Source organism: Pipra filicauda, unplaced genomic scaffold (assembly GCF_003945595.2).
Source record: "Pipra filicauda isolate LSUMZ 115617 unplaced genomic scaffold, ASM394559v2 scaffold243_size1161148_pilon, whole genome shotgun sequence".
NCBI classification, from domain to species: Eukaryota; Metazoa; Chordata; class Aves; order Passeriformes; family Pipridae; genus Pipra; species Pipra filicauda.
The window spans coordinates 311,486-316,866 of NW_024104358.1; the positions used below are offsets into that span (position 1 = coordinate 311,486).

Consider the following 5,381-nt stretch of genomic DNA (forward strand, 5'->3'; position numbering starts at 1 on the left):
ATCAGCACGCCATTAAATCAAGTACTGGAAGTTAGTAGAAATACAGTATTTCATATCTGATGAGTATCAGGTCTTAAAATCTTTAAGGAGTAAAAAGGCATTTTTTTCACTGAACTTGGCTTTTTTTCTTAGTGGTGCTCTTTTCCTTTGTGTGTTCTTACATTTCACAATTCCTGTTTGCAATTGCTTTACACTTCAAAGTGGTCTTTTAAATATATTTCAGTACACATTGTCTGGGACTATCTATCTGTTGAAATTTTCTCCTGTATATTTTACTGTTACATGCAGGTATGGCTATATTTGTTTCTTTGATCAAGTAGGACAATTAATTACATCGTTTAAGTGGGTGACTTGATTTATAGAGAATTACAGAAGCCAGAGCAATATGGTGCATGAAAATAGCTATTAAATAAAGAATGAAGCCAAATGATGTTCAGCCATAAAAACCATATATTATATATGCAGTATAATAGCCATACTATCCAATTTCTAGTACTATTAAACATGTCAGCATAGTTTCTCTGTCTTCATAATCATGAATTATTTTTACAGGATACTGTAATTTCATTCTGTTAATAATAAAGATGCTTGATATAATATAACCTCACAAACAATAAATTTTTGTAGATAAATGAATCATACTTTATGCGAAGGGTGCATTTATAAATACTTCATGTAGAATTAATAGATGATCAATAAATGTGATCAGTAAATTACAGCTACATATAGAATAAGCCAGCAGTGCCTGGAAGCATGTAAGTGGAAGATGTTAGAGATTTTCATATACCAAGGTCATAAAGAAGCCATAGACATATTGGCTCTTATGGCCATCTTGAAAAGTGACCATGATGTAGTTTGATGTACATTTGTAGACTGATGAACAAGAAAAGTCCCCTCTGCTTGTCATGCTTCTGTGGACAAATGACCTGGAACAGATTAGGGATGGCAATGGCAGTCTAAGGAGAGATGCTCAGGAAGTACAGTATCTCTTTCCATTTGCCCTCTACGCATTTAGCCTTCATTTGCCTTCTCCGTTTTACCTTTGTTTAACACTGGTGAGGTCACATCTCAAGCACTTTATAAAGGCTGGGCCCTGCCTCATGCTGGGAGTTGTCACTAGGCTGCAGAGGACTACTAAACGCTTTGGTGAGAGAGCTGAAGTATGTGGTATGTGAAGATAGCCCTCTGTGTGGTCACCTTCAGTTCCTGGCTTGTCTCCCCTCACAGATCAACCACACTCTTGCTGTCCCCCGAAAATGGGACTGGAAGGTGATTCACTTCAAAACATTGCTGATTTCACACATGGTCTCTCACACTCCCACAGAGGAGCATGAGGACATACATGTCCAGGTAGTCAGTTCAGCATGCATGCATCAGGATACTTGAATATAGGCAGTCTGCCCAGGAGCCCTGTTGAAGGATAAGGACACAGGCTATTGAGACCTCATCTTGTCTCCTGGTCTCTTAGGTTGGGAACTAAAGCTGATTTTTACACATGCCTTTTTCTATCCTTTAGGGCATCTCGGTAATGAGTTTCTCCATCCTATCCCACATCTCACCTCCATGAGTTGTCAGCATTTACTCACTCTTCTTTGTCTCTGATGGGGGTATCCTAAGAAGCTGCTATCTCTCTGTTAGGATCTTGATGAACTGATAATGTCTAGATGCCTTCAATACAGTCAATGCACAGCCCTCTGGGGTATGGGCCACTCCCCCCAGCTTTGTCTTGTCAGCAAACTTGCTGAGGAGGCTGTTACAACCTCCTTCTGAGGCAGAGTAACTGAGGTTCTTGTTAATATATCCCTTGGGGCGAATTAGAGTGAAAGGACACTGAACAGACAGGTGTATATATTCAGCAGGTTTATTTTAAAAAAATTTGGTTGCAACAGATAGGAGGTGTGTAGCCATTTTAGTTCTTTTCTATAAAAACATAAACTGTATCATGAAGAAAATATATAAGGAAAAGAGAAAGAGACAGAAGGGACAAGTGTAGATAGTGGAGAGGAAAAATATCACCACCTGTCAATCCAGTGATGAGACTTGATTGATGCAATTTCAATGTCCATGGTCAGAGTGATGGTCTCAGTCTTGATCTCTTGGAGGTAGGTGCCCACACAATAAAGGGTTCACCTGGTTATATATGTTCAGACTTAAGTGAGAATGCTCCTATACTTCCAGTGTGGCGGAGTTTTACACTGTCAGATACAGATGCATTATCAGGAGGGAGGAGATTGGCATGATAAAAAGCATTACTCCACCTCTGAAGGATCTGCTTCTTATCAGTCTTTTCCTTTATCTGGCACAAAACCACTTTGTTTAAGTCACCAGTCTTATCAGAGAAACAATAGATTGCAGGGCTCAACCAGCCCATCCAATCAGTTTGGTCCATCACAGAGGCTCTTTCATCAAAGTCACTGATGAATATGTTAATACTGGGCTCAGTATTGAACTTGGGGAACACCAGTAATGGCAGGCCTCTGACTAGACCCTGTGCCACAACCCTCTGGGATCTGCCATTCTCAAGTCACCTCACTGACCACTCGTCCAGTCCACACTTCCTCAGTTTGTCTATGAGGATGTTGTGAGAAACAGTGTTGAAAGTCTTGCTTAAGTCGAGGTAGACAATATCCACTGTTCTCCTCTCATCCATCCAGGTAGTTGTTTCATTGTAGAAAACAATCAGGTTGGTCAAGCCTGATTCACCTCTAGTGAATTGATGCTGACTACTTCTGATCACCTTCTTGTCATCCATGTGGATGGAGATGGCCTCCAGAAAGAGGTGCTCCATTCCTATTCTTAGGTCATTCCTATTGCTCTTCTCTCACCTTTGATACTTCCGGTGCTGCTTCCACACCCTGTCTTGAGCAGCATGGCTGAATCTGGTGATCTGGTTGGATTTGATGATCTGCAGCAACTCCTACAGTTTTCCTTTCCTATAATTCTGTGACATAGTCATAGTAATACAATGCAGCCAAGGATTGTCTCTGTGAAAAAAAGAGATTTTAGGATATCCATTTCTTAGAAAACTTTTGTGATAAAAGTACTGAGCACCAGGGATATTGGCCTCTTGGGAATCTGTTATGTGAGTGATGAAGTGAGAGGAATTACAAGGAGTGAAAAAGACATCTAGTTTTAGCAGAAAGAAATCAAAATTTGATTAAAAAGTACACAAACAAAAATAAGGAATAACTTAAAGAGTAGGAAAACATTCTTAGCTAAAAGGATGTATTTATATTACTTAAAAAAAGGTGTAACAAGGACTGTGGCTCATCTGTCTGAGAAATTGGATATAAACAGTAGAAAACAATTGAAGTATCTGTAAAGTAATTACAAGGGGTTTTTACAAAAGAAAGAAATTAGAACAACCAGTGCAGAATATGAAACTAGATAGGAACAATGTGAATAGTGAATAGCAGTCATCTTTGTAAAGCATAAAATGTTCAGAAAAAAGTAACTTGAAATCACATTTTCAGAAGAAATATTAAAGGCAGTTTGGAGTGGAACAGATAGGTAAATACTAAAGCCTATAAATGGGTATCCCCTTTAAAAGGGAATACGAAGAGAAAAAAATTAGTTTTACTATCCCTTTTGATGATTGATTCTTATAAAGAGACAGAAAGTTTCCTGAAGGGAGTGAATGCAGTTTGCCAGAGATTTCCCCTCAGGTTTCAATTCAGAGATAGATGCAATTCACTGTAGCGTTCGTCATTCTGGTATAGACTGGAGAACAAATGTTTTAAAATCTAGATATTTCTGAGCCTGGTATTATAAAGAACATGCACCAAACAGCCACAGAACCCAGCAGAAATGGGTAACAGACTTATTTGTGTTGTGATGTTATTGAAAATGTGGTCATTGAAGAGTACTTTGAAATGAGTGACCAGAAATTAGTTTAGCTATGAATAAATGACGTGTAAACCAAAGCAGATTCTAAGGGCCACAACAACAAAGGGTCACATCATACATGTGATATGTCCATGAAAACAGAAAATGCAATCACCAACTGTGTTAGAGTATCTCCAGCATCTAAATGAAGTGTCATTAATGTCTGAAATTCTGTGGCTATATCTATATAGGAAAATAAATGGCTCATAAGCCTAAATTGTATGTCCCCTTCCCAACTGCCTCACCTAAAAGAAAAGTCCAAGATCCACCTCAAAGCATCTCCTGGGAATGCCCTTGATTTGCTCTGTCCTTCAAACCATATGTTGTCCAGAGGAATACTGGACAGTGTGGGCTAAAGTCATGCCAGGAACTGACGGTTTGGTAGTTTGGATGATCCTGTACTTGTGCCCTTATGCTGCCTCTACAGTTCTTGATTCCTAGAAACACAGACTTGACTTGCAGCACTGGGAGGTGGCAGTAGCAAGAGAATCAGGAGAACAGGGAACCTGTTTCTGTCAAAAGAATAAAAAGGATCAGTGTATTTAAATTAATGAAAAGAAAGTAGTGAGGGATACAATCAGGTTTCCTTTTTGCAAGAGAGGTAAATGCCAGAGAAAGTGAAAGTTCACTTCAGCCAACTGGCAGTAATGACTCAAGGACAAAAATGTATGACTTTTGCACAGGAAAACTGAGTCTAGAATTTAAAATTTCTAAACATGAGAAAAATATGATGCAAGGATCAGAAATTTAAGAGTCAAAAGAACTCCTGTACTGTTTTTAATATAAAGCTTGGTTAGTTAGTGATGAAAATACTATAACATGACTGGCAGATTGTTTCCTATTTGACATTCCTGAAACCTGTGATTTTATTTCCTAAATCTTTACAGATAATCTCTATTCAAGAAGAACATTTCTATTTCAAATACAGATAGCTAAAATGTGTTTAAGCTATTTTGTTATCGTTTCGCTAAAAAAAAATCAGTAATTTTTCTGAGTTGTAATTTTTTTCTATATTCATACTGTGATGGGGATGCTTATATTTTTTCCTAAATTATACTATGATGGGCCTAGTTCTGAAAGACTTTCTCAATGACAGCTCTCCGTAAGATGTGAAAATCCAGTCAGCAAAGGAGCAAAGCAATCAAATTGGGATCAAAAGACAGAGAGGCTGGGTCTGAGTGGTGCTTAGGCAAGGTGTACTGTGGGTCAAGTGATAAAAGAGGAAAATAAATACCATTAGCCTACTGGAGACTCAGGGTGCCAGGAAGCAGAAAGGTTTTTTCATGCCTTCAGCCACTATCCGGAAATATAATTGGATAAAGTCTTATTTGCATCTTTGGGATTTTAGGTTTCTGATGGAATTTATCTTGCTTAAGTTGTCCTTGTCTAAGTTTGTAAACTTGGCCTTCTAGCCTTAAATAAACTCAATAAATGGGCAAGATTGAGAAGGAGATGAGAATGGAGTCTGCCCCTAGTCTGTAATAGGCTGCCAAGTG

General features: G+C 38.5%; 1 long non-coding RNA gene across 1 annotated transcript; it reads right to left on the reverse strand.

Moving 5' to 3' along the window:
* Positions 1 to 1,847: 1,847 nt before the first annotated feature.
* LOC120323361 lies at positions 1,848 to 4,362 on the reverse strand. The gene is made up of 2 exons (XR_005563728.1): positions 4,131 to 4,362; positions 1,848 to 2,984 (listed from the first exon to the last, which is right to left on the reverse strand). It is a non-coding gene; the product is annotated as an uncharacterized LOC120323361 (long non-coding RNA).
* Between the last annotated feature and the right edge of the window lie 1,019 nt (positions 4,363 to 5,381).